Source organism: Hirundo rustica, chromosome Z, assembly GCF_015227805.2.
Source record: "Hirundo rustica isolate bHirRus1 chromosome Z, bHirRus1.pri.v3, whole genome shotgun sequence".
Classification (NCBI taxonomy): Eukaryota; Metazoa; Chordata; class Aves; order Passeriformes; family Hirundinidae; genus Hirundo; species Hirundo rustica.
In genome coordinates, this window is record NC_053488.1 from 81507818 (window position 1) to 81523609 (window position 15792).

Consider the following 15792-nt stretch of genomic DNA (forward strand, 5'->3'; position numbering starts at 1 on the left):
AATGCTTTGAAGGAAAGTAGCTGCCTGGTTCCATGCCAGTTTCCCAACTTGCCCAGCAGCCCACCCTACAGAGAGCCAGGACAGAAGCGACAGGGTTCAGGGCTTCTCCACTCTGCTCACAGGCACTCTAGAGATTTGCAGCCAAGATCCCCTGTTTACACAGCAAAAACATCCAAATACTTGTGGCCAGGGTTGAGGGGCCTTGTGCTGCATCACTGTTTTTTTGAAAACAGGTGGAAGGAAATGTTCCATTCATGAGAAGCTGTAAAAGTCTATGCCAACACAGAGCTATTTTATTTTTGTTTTAATTTCCTACAGACCAGATACATTAAATGCCATCTGACTCTGTACCACCAGATGCAGCCATCACTGCATTTGGGCTGGTTTGGGAGATATAAATACATTAAATTTATAGGAGATAACTGGCATCACACTTACAGAAGGCTCCAAGTGTCCTGTAAAATGCAAGAGAGAAATGCACATGGACCTGTAAGGCCAAAGTAAAACTGAGCAGGATTCATCTTTAATACACACCTAGTGAACAAAGATGAAAAGATGATTTAAAAAAAAAAAAAAAAAAAAAAAAAAAAAAAAAAAAAAAAAACCACGAGAGAAATAATTACTCAGAATAATGCATTTAGTAAACCTTAGAGAGAGAGGACCATCTTGGTCAAAAGAATAGGCATGAATTATTAGCAACATAAAGTCATCCAGGAAAATGTCTTGGCAGAGACTGTGGGTTTTGGAGCTGTGCTTCAGGCTCTTCCAAGGGAATCCCATGAGTGCTGCGAAAAGGCTGTGATGAAATCTGAGCAAGTGGAAACCTTCTAGCAGAGAGTCTAGAGCAGAAGTGAAAGGACACAGAAATACATGCATTTCTCCTGTCTTCCAGCTGCCATATTTACTGGGCAGTAAATGAATGCATAATTTACAAAGAAATAAATGGGGTTCAGCACAAGAAAGTAATTGACACTTCACCTAAGGCAGACTTTAAATTACACACACACTGGTAGATGGGAGCAGGAATCAGGGCTTCTCCATGACCTGAAGAGAATCAGGGAGGCCTTTTGTCCCTACAGCTCACCCTCAGGGATATGTATCACCTTTGTTATTCTTCAGCTTTAAGAGTACAAAAAGTATTTAAAAAAAAAAAAAAAATCACAGGAAAAACCTGCAGCTTTCCTCCTATGAGGTTGGTTTTTAAATAGAGTCATAGAATCATTGAGGCTGGGAAGATCAAATACTTGCAAGGTGAGGGAAAGGTTTGTAATAGAAAGTGCTCATTGCCATGAAAAGCCATAAACAACCAACACTGTTGGGAAATTCAGGATTCTACCAAGGGATTTTCCCAGCCTACAAATCCTTTGCCGAGCTTTGTTGCCAAGCTTTGTAAGGATCAGCATTATAGAAAAACAGGGCTAAAAGGCTCATCTTTTGAAGAGCAAAAGCTGAGGTTATTGCGAACACCTCTTATCCTGTAATTATTAAAGATCTGATCAAACACAGGAGCACTGTGCTATAGAAATCACACAACCACCACCGTAACAGGACTCAACTCTAGATTTCTGCTGCATTGTTAAGACAGAATTAAAATATTTTTAATAATTTAATAATTTTAATAATTTTATAATTTTAATAATTTAATAATTTTAATAATTTTTTAAATAATTTTAATAATTAAATGAAAGAGATATTCCTCTACAAAATACTTGAGTTGAATGCCTCTAAAGAGAGATCTCAACCAAATAAATCCCTGGGCACTCATATCCTCACAACCCAGTTTCTCCACCCCTTCCACAATAGTTTTGACCAAAGCTGATAATTGAATCTGGAGGCTTCCCATCCTTCATTGGGCCCCTCCTTTGTCTCTGTTTGGGTGGTTTATTCTTTTATCTCTAAGGTGGCAGCTTCTATTAATGAACAGGGCTTCCTCATCCTCTGGCATGAGTGCTCTGGAGACTTTTTATTTTCTAGGTAAAAGTTAAGCATAACCGGGTGAAAGTTCACTGCCTGCAGCCTGAGTCTTGGGCAAAGTTACCTACTACTGGTGAGCAACTTATGCTGAACAAGTTTCCCCCTGTAAGTGCTAAAAGTATTTCATGTAAGTGCAAACCAAGTCCTACCTAGGTAGTGCACCAAAATCACAAACAACTGAGTAAAGCATTGACAGACTTGGAAAACAAATTGCCTCAAATCTGAGGCCACAAGAGAAAGGCAGAGACCGGAAATTGTTGTGTTGAAAAGAAAGCCTATGAATTAATCATTTAAGCGTACTAAAACATTATTAGTTTTGAACACTGAAGGTGAAAGAACATTTGTTCACCAAAGGTCATTCTCCCAGCTCAGGGGGGAGTTTTAAAGAACATATGTTGGAAAATCTGCCTCAGTATTCATGTTATTTCACCCCTGGGCATCATTTGCAGTGTAAAGAAATTAGTCTGGTAGCCAATGAGCATCCTGATGTTGAAACCCTCCAGGAAAAGCCAGCATCACTTAAAGTAACAATACCTCACTGCTTGTTCTCACAAGCATTTACTCCTTATTAAAAAAAAAAAAAAATTATCCCAGGCAGGACATTGAACAAGCCAGACTGATATAAAAACTACAGATCCACTGCCAGCAAAAGAAAAGGAATTGCAACTGTGAATCTCAAAGCTATCACCTTTGGAAAGGGGAGAAAATTAATGACAGCACTGTTTTAATGGGTGAAGGAGAGTGTGAGCACATGTCTGGAAAAGAGGATTTTCTGAAACGAACTCAGGGTGTGAACGGGGCATCCCACGCCCAGCTATGGTTTCACAAGGATTTCTGTGGCGGAAACACATTTAGAGTGGCTGTGACAAAGGACATGGTGAAACAACGAAGGAGAAAGTCTGACTGCAATCCAACCTCCTTTCATTATTTCCCTGTCAGTTTCAAAGGAAAGTTAACATGAAGTAGCTTTTTTCCCCATTTAGTTTTATTTAACAGGGGCAATAGTAATCTCCTTGGAATTTGGTGCCTCTCCAATGTTTATCACACCATTTATCATCCAGATTTCCAACTTGCAGAGATGTATAATATGAAGCACAACTGTTAAATCATGTTACACTTCTGGCAAGAGATAACATTTATCGTACATGAAAGGAGTCCAGGGGCTGATTTATTCAAATGGTTACATTAGTCACTTAATCTGACTAAAAAGGCAACAACAACAAAAAAATGTTTTAAACTCTGATAAGGTACCCTGTATGAATGTTTCTAATGCAAATACATACTGAAAGTTATTTTTAAAACTAATATACTGTACTACTACGGAGCATGTTTTTTCAAATGTACACTCCATATACTTGGGGGTTTTGTCTCTATAATTTTATAAGGCATCCTTTACCATCCCAAAGGGACACTTTCTAATTCCTGCTTTGCAGAACCAGAATTCTTAAGACAAGCTCTCCCAAGGATTCACTAAAATAATGCATACTGACAGCCTGGATGGCCCATGCTGGGTTCTGCACGCTTCCACCCCCTGCAAGATGCCTTGAAGGTTTTCCTGAAAAGCTTGGATGCACTTACTGTATAGACTTTAACATATGCAAATTAATGTGGTTTATCTATGTACACTAATATATGCAGGTACTTGCATATATGAACATAGCAGAAAATAATATATTTACTGTCAGAAATTCTGTATTGGTCTCATCACAGACAGCACTGAGTGCTTAGTGCTGTGCAGCAACTCCTCTGCGTAAAAAATGGAACAGCATTTTCCCCTGCTTGTCATAGGAAAAAATCAGTGGTAGCAAGCACAACACTTTATGTATTTTGTGGGACTATTTTACTACTAAAAGAAAAATCTTACTTTTTTTTCCTTTACTGCACAGCAGCCTGACAGGTACCCTGCAGTTTTATCTGATAACTAGTTGTAGTGTTTTCATGCCAACCCATGACACTAGTTAAGGACTTTAATAGTTGAACTGCCTCAGAGCAGACTTTCCAGCAATAAATTATAAAAGAAGTCTCCAAATATGAGCTATTTAAAATGCAGGCCCCTAAAACTTGTAGTGCCTGGAAGAAGAACAAAGAACAAAAACACAAACCTAAGCATTCACTGGTGGCATACTGGTGGTCAGTGAAAGCAGGGCAAGGTCAGTGCCGGAAGACATCACAAACTAGGAAACACGAAACTGAGAAGAAGTGAGTGATGTGGGGCAGCAGGGCTGGGGAGGGACTGACAGGGAAGTCAAATGGACCTGGGGCTCCATGTGGACCAAGAGCTTTTTCAGAGTACAGACCACATTAAATAGCCTGCTCCTCCATGAAAAGATTTCTGCAGCCCAGCAGCAGAAAAAACAACACAAAATACCAAAATGAGGGTGTAGCTCAGCTTGTTCTGTATAAACTTCTTATTAGAACAGCCCAAAGGCCAAGTAAAGAGGTGCAGCCATTGAAATAAATGTGGAACCGGTAAGACCATGATAGGCTCAAGGCTGAGCCTGTGTGAATGATGAGCTGGGATGAGTGACTGAAGTTTCTTTGAAGGATGAAGTCAGTTTGTGTGGCTGGTTCATCAAGAGGACAAGGGGAAATGGCCTCAAACTGCACCAGGGGAGGGTCAGGTTGGACATCAGGAGGAATTTCTTCACTGAAAGGCATTGGAAGGTGGTGCCCAAGGAGGTGGTGGCAATAAAAAGGTGTTCAAGGAATGACGTACCATGGCTCTGGGTTGGATGACAAGGTGGGGATCTCTTGAAGTTTGTGCTCAATGATCTTTCAATGATCTTTGAGGTCTTTCCCAAGCTCAGTGATTCTGTGATTCTGTTTTCAGAGCACCTTTCACCAAAAGAAGAGCTCTGGAGCTAACAGGCTACTGTGTGTACTTGAGTGAGGTTTTTTCTCCGTAAGCTCATGACTGCCCAAGCTTCTGCTCCTCAGCCTTGTGATGTGGTAGAAGAGTTGGAAACAGCATCCAAATTTCTACACAGTAGGTAACATCAGTTGCCACAGGGACAAAGCAAAGGAGAATCCGTTTTAAAAATGGCAAGAAAAAAGTAGCCCATAGTAACCACTAAGCAATAAAACTGTCAAGATGCTTGAATATAGACCAAAGCTGCAATTTTTCTCACCATACCAAGTAGCTATTATGCCTTACAACACTTCCCAGCACAACCGCAATTCCCATAATATTATAACAAAGGGTACAGCAGGGATTAAAAAAATTTAGGAACCACACGGCACCCTTTGCTGAGCAGCAGATGAATTTTTACTCCAGATAAACCATTTTCACTCTTGTAGTTATCAAATAGTCACCTCTACAATAAAACGCTTCGTGGTAACCAGCAAGCAGCTAAGGGGAAAGAATTATACAGTCAGGAAATGAGCAATAATCACTGAGGCAGCAGAGGAACCAGATGTTAATATGGGATTGTAAACCTTCTAAAAAATACCCATACTCAGCTCCCTGATGCAAGCGCTGTCTGTGCCATGAGGTGAACAGGATAACTGGATGGACTGGAGACAAACAAAACCTGACTGGAGTGTAAAATCCATTTTTCTCTGATAAAGCTGTGGAGTAGTGCATGTTTTGACCTCGCTGTCAGTGCAGGCTGTGCCTCTGCACAGGGAATGGATGAATTCAGGGGCTTCTTGAGTGCCCTTCCTGCCACATCTTTCTCTGACCAAGGAGAGGCAGAGACAAGAGGCTGAGTTTGGTGTTGGATGGGGCTGGTGTCATGAGGCTTTTGCCATCCAGGTCCTCTCCTGTTTAACTGCTGAAAGGGCGGCAAGGGATCAGTGCCAGAGCAGAGAATCCTTGCTTGGACGTCTCAGGTAAAACACACACCCCTCTTTGGCCTGCACACGCCATGCAAGTCAGGAGTTATGTGACCACCTTTATCAAAGCCATTGGTGCTTTTTGGGACTACCTGAAAACAGAGGCCGGAAAAAATTAAAGGAATAAAAAGCAGTTATATTTATTGAAGGGCTTTCAAGCACATTTCGGGCAGACAAAGCTCCCCGAGATGCTACACCCAAAAATGGACCATGGGTCACAGGTTTTCACACTTTTATAAGTTTGGTCCATTTGCATATTGGGGGTTGATGTCCCAGTTATTGCTTCAGGTAATGAAGTCATTTACCCCAGGTTTGCTCCCCCCCCACTCTTGTTTACATTTCTCAGGGCCTGAGACAGTGAGGTGTCCTGGATTCCCAGGCCTGGAGAGGAATTGTGTCTGATCAAAATAGGAAAGCAGTCGCTGATAATGGAGTTTAGAGTTATACACCAAAGAATTGCAGGATTACAAATGTATCAAAAATATAAAAGCTGAAATCCTAAGGCATCCACCACCACCATCACCTTCCTCTCACCACATGCCCAGGCTTCTCTTTCCTCCTCTTGCACACTGACCTCCCTAAGCTGCTGCCCTGTCTTGAGGCAGGTCTCAGGTCTCACAGGGATGCTCCCTCTCTCTTTTCTACAATCTAAAATCTGGAAATGAGCTTTTCAAATATTACAAGAACAGAAAACAGCCCTGAGATGGCAAGATCTGAGGTTTTCCTGAGCTGGGTTTTCCAAGGGAGGGGAAGTACCATGAGGGAATCTGCTCACTGAAGTTTTTCAGCGACATTACAATCACTGAACCATGGAATCATTAAGATTGGAAAAAACCTCCAAGACCAACATATCCAAGTGTCACCTGAATGCCCTCATGTCCACTAAAACATATAGTGCATTGGCACATCTACTCATTTTTTAACAATTTCAAGGACAGAGGCTCCACCACTTCCCTGGAGACCCTGTTCCAGAATGGCATGAAGTCATTTTGAATGGTTTTTGCAATAAATATTTTGATATTTAATACATAAAATGGGAAAAAAGCCAGAAAAATAATCACACCTTTTATATTTTTGTACATATTCTCTTATATTTGCATCCATTTGTTTTCTAAAACAACTCCAAAATAAATCTTTCAGAAGTACACATTATTAAAAGTAAAAACGAGATTGCTATAGGCATTGGGGAAAAAAGAAAGTAGGGTAGCCAGAAAATCAGTAAATAGTGGCTTGGGAGTAGAAAGATGGACAAGAACAATACACTTTTAAGAGAAAAAGTGCAAAACCCATGCAAAAAGCGGAGTCTGTAAATCCCATTCTCTGTCATATGAAATGTTAACCTTGGCAGTGAGCAAATGACTTACTATACTTTGGATCCCAACCAAGTAAAATAATAAGTAGGGTTTCAGTCAAACCCTACATGCTAATAATGCTGAAACAAATACTTAGAGAGATGTACAAACATAATCTATCATTGTGCAAGCTCCTTTTCTTCCCTATATATATATATATATATTTTTTTTTTAACCTTTGTTTTTTCTTAAGGTGAACTTAACACTTATGAATGCTTCCAGATTTATGATCCCAGACTGCAATTTTCTGGCTTTTCCCTATGCAGAAACAGAGAAAGTATCCAGCATTTAACTAATCAGAGTGTAACATCCACCAGCATGGCTGGAAAACACAGCACGAAGAGCTACCCAAAGGCCCAGAAACCCAGAGTCCTGTCTGCACTGAAATCTCTCTGCTCCTCCTGCATCACCAGCTCAGGAACAGTTGGAAGAAACTGTGGTTCATCATTGGGGAATAAATTCTGTAGCTTATGACACTTCAGAGCTGGAAGAGTTGTTGTAGTTGAATGTGTTTTCAAAAAGAAAATTAAAACTTTGGTTCTTGGCATGTAGAAAAAGAGGCAGAATAAAGAACTGAAGTTTTCCTGCTGATTAATAACCAAAGGAAATAACTTAGTTGAAACCACACATGTTCACAAGATGATCCTGTCTTCAGAATTAACATTACTCGACCAGTAAAAATTTAATGTGACGTTTTGGCCCAACCATGAAATGAGAGAGATTCTTGATCAATGATACCAGCATCTAAAATAAAATTCATCTTCAATGGTTGTTCAGATCAGAAAGAAACCAGAAACTGTGGAAATAAAAAAGAAGACCAAAAAGTGGTGAATGAAATAAAAGCACCATGAAAAATAATGTTCCTTGCTGGCAAAAGAATTTCACAATCACTTTCTGCAGAGGGAACTCTGTGAGGAGCCATGGTCCTTCAACAACAACAACAACAAAAACAACAGGGCAGGGCAGGGGGGCACACAGGAGTGAAAATGGGGTGCTATGGTTTAAAATAAAGAAAGTTAAACACAAATAATGCTCTCGTTGTAAGGAAGGAAAAATTATCTCCCAATAATGCATCAGGAAAATACTGAATATCATTTCAGAATAAACACCCATGGAGGGAACTATAGATCCAATTCTGGATAAAAGTAGATAGGTTTGCCTAGAACAGATCATTATAGACTGAATCATAGAACCACAGAATATTCTGAGTTCAGAGGAATCCACAAGGATCCCTGGCCCTGCACAGGACACCCCAAAAACCACACCATGAGCCCGACAGGGTCATGATAACTTAAATAGGCACTGAGGGCTGAAGGGGGTTAAAATGTCACAAAAAAGGAGCAGAATATACATCACATACTAAAAACACATGAAAGGTTTGGCACAACTCCTCAAGCTCCTGAAAACAGAAGGTGATGCTCCTTGCATTTCCGTGCTTCTGCTGAAAACTTGAAAAATTTGTCCGTTTGTCTGCACAGTGTGGTAGAACAATGTGACACACAATGATCCCATTTCTAAGGTATGAGATAATTTCTGATATCCATACAGTCAGAGGGAAATCAAATCACATTTGCACGCTGCCAGCGGTGTGGACTGGGAATATCCCTCAGGTACCCCACTCCTTGTGCAGTTCCTCAGCCAGATCTGGGAGCTTGAGCCACAGGTGATGCTGACCAGAGAACTGACACCCAGAGCCATGGCAAGTGTCCCCCACGGCAAATCCTACACCCCCTGCATCTCCACCTCCCTTTGATGCTGCTCCATGAAAGCCGTGCACGTGAGCTCGTCACTCTTTCAGCTTGAAAATTACAGGAATGGGCCATTATTGCAAAAATTGTGAAGAGCATTTTGGAAATTATCTTCCTTTTGATACAGGCCCTCTCCTGCTGTGCTTCAGAGGATGCACAATTGCTGAACCCAGGAGGGTAAATCATCCTAAGGAAGAAATGACAGCTCGTTCTTTGAAAGAAGAGGCAGCTAGTTTCAGCACACTGCTAATCTTTGTGATTTCACGTTACAGCTTTAATTTAAGACAGGCTATAAAATCGACATCTGAAGAATTATGAAAGAAATTATTCTTTTCATAGCTTTAGAATTTCAAAAGAATTTTCAGTGATTCCGTATAACATTTGTTCTGCAGCCTTTCAGACACAAGAAGCCAAACCAACTTCATTATGGACAAAATTATTTAAGTGTGTCACTTAAACCTGTGTTTGGTACTCCAGATAAAAAGCCCATGATGGTGACCTCCACATAACCCCTGACTTAAATGCAAAACTTAGTCTCAGCTGATTTAGTAGCTCCATAACTCCAGCGCAGCCAAGTTCTCCTCCTGGAGTTTTGTGATGATGTTCATTTATTCTGGGGAAATAAACAAGACATCCACAATGACATCATAATTTTCCCAGTGCTGTGCTCTTTGGAGAATGTCCTAGCAGCTATAGCTGGATGTAAAAAACCTAAGTGGAACTCTGACATCACTCACTAGGGAGAAACAGACTTTGTGCTTTTAGTTATAAGTTGTTTGTTATATTTCCCAAAAAATAATAACCAAATATAGAACCAGGACTAGCAAACAAGAGTGGGAAAAGTAGGAAGGTTCAGTGCTCCTCAGAGAAGTCCCAAAACTTATCTTACAGCAGGCAATTTGTCTTGTAGGATATGTTAATCAGTACTTGACAAATAAATTGAAAAACAGATAAATTGGCAAATGAATTGAAGATTATTCTTTCCTTTGAGTAAGTTACTGGCCCAATTGCTATTTTACAAGTTCAGGACAAACCACTTGATTTCTAACGCTGAGCATAATTATAACACTTCTCTCCTAATTCCTTGTCAATGTATTTCAAAAAGTGTGCAGTTGACAAACCTGAAGTGCTTCCTCTAATATTTTCCAGCAGTTTTTGAGGTCACTTGTACTTTTTTAGGGGTTTGCATTTCCCAGCAGTGCATGAACACAGTGCAGCCTTCTCCAGCTGAGATGTCCGGAAAGTGTCCCTACAAAAATAAGGAGAGATTCCTCCTGCCCCCTTCCCTTTGTGAAATCAATGATCTCTCATTTCTTAATTTAAAGAGCCAGCTAGAAAATCCTCCAGAAGGCAGCAGTGTTATGCTGCCACCTGTATATTGGGCTGCTCCTAGAAATGGAGTCATGAAGTCTCAGGGTACATTTTCTTTATTTATTTATTTATTTATTTGGTTATTTGTATTTGTATTTTATATACACAAACATGCATATATATGTATAATATAATTTTAATTTTTGTAGCAATTAGATTACTGTTTTGTTTTTGTTTTTTTTTTTAGGGAGGGGAGAACTCCTTGGCTACTAAATGATCATTGTAAAACCAGTTGTCCACTGCCTAGAGTTACGAAGGGCAGGGCTTCTGCAGAGACCAGCACTGTGTCTACATGAAATTATTCCAGCAAGGCAGAGACAGCAAGATAGGGAGCCTAAGACAAAGGAAAACTGGAAAACAAATTTTATGGTTGTGTGTAGCCTTAGAGGGGGGAAGTCCAGAGATAAAGATCACACGTTTGGGTCTCTGAGCCAAGAAATTTCCTTGATTTTACTTGGTGTGGGTTAGGATTTGGAGATGAACAGGATTACCTGACTGCTGGCTCTCTTGTTTGAAGTAATCTGCAAGTTCCCAAATCTCAGCTAAACACAACTAAACCTGCACCTTACAGCTAAAAAAACCAGGACCGAAGTGTGACCCTTTTTCTTGTGCCATTGTTAATAAATAAAGGAATACTATTTATATCTGCATGAAGAGCAGGTAGGAAGTCAATGTCCTTGCCCAGAAGCCTGCCATGCAAAAAAAATCCATGTTACCAGGAGTATAAAACCAACTTCCCCACACCAAAAATTTAAAATAACTTTATGGAGTAATTTAGGAAGGCAGAAGAACATGCTGAGAAGAAAAGCTCTTTCCACATAAAAGAGATGCTGGGTTTCCTTTTTCCTCAGACTTCAGGTTGCTGATACAAGATAAAAGATAAAAGCACAGTGGAAACAACAAATACAGTAGCCAGCAGATTCTGGAAATGTTTTTTATTCTGAAGTGGGCAGAAACCAAAACTTTTCCAAACATTCAGGAGGAGCAATGGATATTTGTCCTGGAAGAGCAAGCGCAAAGCCTGGGCTGGACACTCCTGTCACCCTTTATCTCTCAGCAGAGGCACACACAACCCTCCTGAGGCTGAGGCCTTCATGAGGAAAAGACAGCAATGCAATGCCAAGAGTTAAACACCTCCCTGGCTCCCACAATGATTCCTGAACCTGATCTGAACACAGCTGTCAGCAAAACAGGTGTTTTCTGTCCTTGCAACACTTCCCTCCTGATACAGGCAAACTTCTGCCCAGGTAACCTTCTTTCCTCAGGTGTCCAGTTATTCCTTTCACTGCTTTCTGTTAATATTTAATGTCAATTCCACAACAGATTCTTTCCTTTAGGCAATATAATAAAGGCAGAGAATGTGTGCTAACATTTTCTGAAGTTCATCATGGTTTTTTAGCACTTACTTTTTATAGTCTATATTTACATTCCAGTTTTTTCTCTTTTTTTACCATTTTTTTCCCAATGTTATATGAAACTAATTTCTCCTTATTTTCAACTTTCTTTTACATTTCAAAGAAGAAAAAAATTACTATGGGTTAATTTACATCTAAGTTCCCAGCTGCCTCATGTAACCACATTTTATTGAACATTGCTTGAGAAAGTAGAGATCAGCCGATTAGACAGTCAGGCAGGGATCAAATCAGAAGGCTTACAAACTGCCCTTCCTGACATCTAAATTAACCTGTTACTCAACTTTTCTGACAAAAGAAGATTTTATCTCACTGAAGTCAAGGGAAAAGAGCAATAGGGCAGAGTAATTATGTTGAGTATCCTTTCCAAGCAGTATTAAGGTGAAGTTGACTTCTGTCGTTGTTCTTGTGATTCATTCTTGGGATGTTTGAACCAAAACAGTGCTGACCTGTATCAAGAGAATCAGCAATTAGAAACAGCAACAAACATATTGCAACTCTGGCCATTGCTAAGAAAGGGACAGTTTTTTACTTTGAAGTAAAAATTCTGCACATTCATAATCTGCTTTTTAGAAATAAAAAGCAAACAAACACAGGAAGTAATAGAAAAATAGACAGAGAGCACATTCAAATGCTCAGCTGAAATTTACCAAGCAGACAAACAATTAAGTTTAATTAGGCGCACAAACATTGCTGAACTAGTATTTCAGTTTATCAAGCCAGGAAGACAACAACAATACATGTACATTATTACTAAAATTATTCTATCCCTCTACTTCCTGGGCCAGGTACCTTGTGCTTTAACACGGAGTTATGCATTACCTGAAAACATAGATAATGAAAACTTTGGGGAAAAGGTGATGGATTGTGATGGATTTGAAGGCTCCCTGAGCTTAGGGAGCACTGCATGTACCACAGGACCAGAAGAAAATAAATATGGGAATGGCTGATAATGCCCAGCGTAGGACATTGTGTTCCTCACTCCCTTTTTTTGCACCAGTGATTCAGCCACTTTTGATAATTGGTAGAGGCAAAGAGTTGTCCCAGAAGAAGAGTTTCCTGACCTTGGGTCAGGGAAAAAACCTATCATAGGATGTGTCTGAATTGTTGCCATGAATCAGCAATGATCAAAATGTTTTGTCACTTTAAAGCATAAAGGAGAGAGTGATAAAAATGAGAAAAATAGGGAAAGAACAGCCCTCCTTGCATATGGTAGGTATCAGAAGAGAACAAGCAGTTTCTTGCAGCCAGCAGGACCTGGCACACGAGTGCCAAATTCTACCTCATCCAGTTACTGGGAGAATTTTAAAGAGCCTCCTGACAGCTCACAAGTGATTTATCATATCTAAGTCACATGCACGGAGGTTTGAAGTCTCTGTTTTCAATCAGCTCACCAGCGTTGCACCTGGAGGGGCATCACCCCAGCTCATCAGTGGTTTGGGAGTGAGAGACTTGTCCTGCTCAGGGTTTCATTTTTCACACACCAAACCAGGGCCCCCAGTCTGGCTCGTGTTGGTGCTTGGGAAAGGGGACAAATTGAACCAGAACCAAAGTAAGGGTGCAGAATGCCCATGTTTCAGGGAATAAAGCACTCCCAAATTCATGTTATAATACTGTGATATCCTTTTACAAACCCCATCTCTACTTGGGTCACTCACACAGCACAAGTCTATTACTCCATCAGAAAACACCCTCCATTATAAATAACCTCATACTTCAAAGGCTAACAAATTACTTTGATGCACTTTTAAAGTCAATTCTCCAGTGTTTTTGCCTGATGGGAAATCATTAAATAGCTCAGAACACCTTGTTTGCATTTCCAGCTGGTGCGTCTGTGAGGAGGCTTTGGCCCCTTTGCCCTCTGAGATACCATGGTCAGTAGCATCTACACTGAACAACCTCAGAATAAACTAGAGGTCCAAATAGTGCACATGCCTGTATTTTTCCAGGAAAAGCTCAGATTCCACCCTGAACATCACCAAATCAATGAAAAATCATGGCTAGGAGTCCTTTGTAATCAACAAAGCAAAAGTGTCACGAAAGCACAGTAACCAGCCATTAATCACATCTCTTTGATAACCCTGACCCTGCTAAAGCACAGCATCTGTCTTGTGTTTTTTATGGCTGAAAGCCAAACCTAGGATCAGGAAACAAGTATTTCACTGGTCAGATGTTAACAGAGCACAGCATGTTGACTTTATAACAACCCTATGAGCTCAGAGAATTTAATGAAACTGTCTTTTATTTGGCTCAGCCCCATTTATTAATATTACTGGAGTGAGTAACTCATATGATCCCACATGCACTTGAGAAAGACATGTCTAGACAGACTCAGAAGTGCCCACTCTCTTTTCCACAACAAGGCAAAACCTGAAGCTTACAGCTTGCAAAGCTGGAGTAGCTGTTTGAGTTCACACTGAAAACACTCCCATCATACACTGTGAAGGTAGATACACGTGAACAGTAGCAGGCAAGGGTTTTCAGCCAAGGACCAGATGGTAAAAATTAGGGGCATTTATGCCAACTGAATGATTAGGGAGAGAGGGAAGCGATGATCAAAGGAGTCATATCACCAGAGGGCAAAAAAACCCCAAAGCATAATTAATTATTACTGTACTTGAAAGTGGAATTAGCTAGTAACTAGTAAATCCATCTAGGTTCACAAAGCCAGCTACCACTTCTTGATACCACTGTGGCTGCTGTTTGGCCAGCCCTTGTCTGCGTCCTTTATAACACAGCCAAGACCTGGTTGTCAGGGAGATCCAAAGCTTGTGCTCCACTGGCATCTCCTCCTTCTCCTGTGTGGAATTTGTACTTGCACCGTTCTTGTTGGTTTTGGCATTTTGTGTTGCAGGAGCAAATTGTGCTTTGAGTGACCAAACACGGGCAGGATGGCAGCAGCTGCTCTGGGCTTAACTGGAGACAAAGGGAAGTGAGGAAACATGATGAACAAAAGCCCAGATCCCAGGTGGTGTCTCTCACCTAGGGGATCTGTGGCTGTCCCATCCCTGGCAGCATTTAAGGCCAGGTTGGATGGGACTTGGAGTAATCTGGGACCGTGGAAGGTGTTCCTGCCCATGGCAGGGCAGGGGTGGAATGGGATGGGCTTTAACCCAAACCAATCCGTGACTCTATGAGTCTGTGGTTTTATTCACTTCATGCCATTCAAGCTGGTTGGAAACTGAGTTCACTAAACAGAACTGCCCCCTTTGTCAAGGTGAAAAGGTGGGCTCATGCCCCAAAATCAGCTCCTCTTACTTGCCTTGCAAGGAGTGATTTGTCCCTTGTCTCTGCTGGCAAACAAGGAATGCAGGTAAGTAGATTAGGTTCTTACCTTCATTTTAAGATGTCTAAACTACAGACATTACAAATCTATGCTTAAACAGAAAATAACTGAGTGAAACTTGGCTTTACTCTGAGCTTAAACAGACAGAAGCCAAGGCCTAGATATTTACAGGCTCACTCTACAATGTAGTTTGAGCATTTTCATTTATTTCACATAAGATTTAGTTGCTCATGCTTGACCATAATATGCTTATTTGAGTAAACTGGGGATTTGAATAAACAAACACATCTTGGAAACACTTGAACCACCACCAGCTCTTTCACTCATGATGCCTAACACAGGCTGCTAAACTTTCCCTGAATAGACCTGTCTTTGTCTGTAAGAGGCATTTCTCTGATTTTCTTGTCTCTCTTTTCCATTCAATAAACTTCACTACGTCATTTAAATAGCACAGATGCAACTCTGAAACATGCATTGTTTTCCACAGAGACAGGAGCAAACACCTGGGAGCCTTGTGCTGCCAACTCTGCTCTGTGCAGTCACTCAAACGCACTTACATATGGCGCCAATTCCCAGATCAGAATTACCCTCCCAAATCAGTTATCCTCTTTTAAATATGCAAAACATTTAAGCATGTGATTAATTTGAAGCATTTGCAGTGAATGAGTGCTAAGCATTCCCCAGGGCCCCTGCTGGATGACAGCTTTGGTTACTCAAGTCAGGAAATAATTCTGGTTCAGCAACCTACTGGTTTGGGGCCTCATTTTTCCTTCTAATAGGAGGATAAATCCACAGGAGAGGGAAAAAGAGTTGGG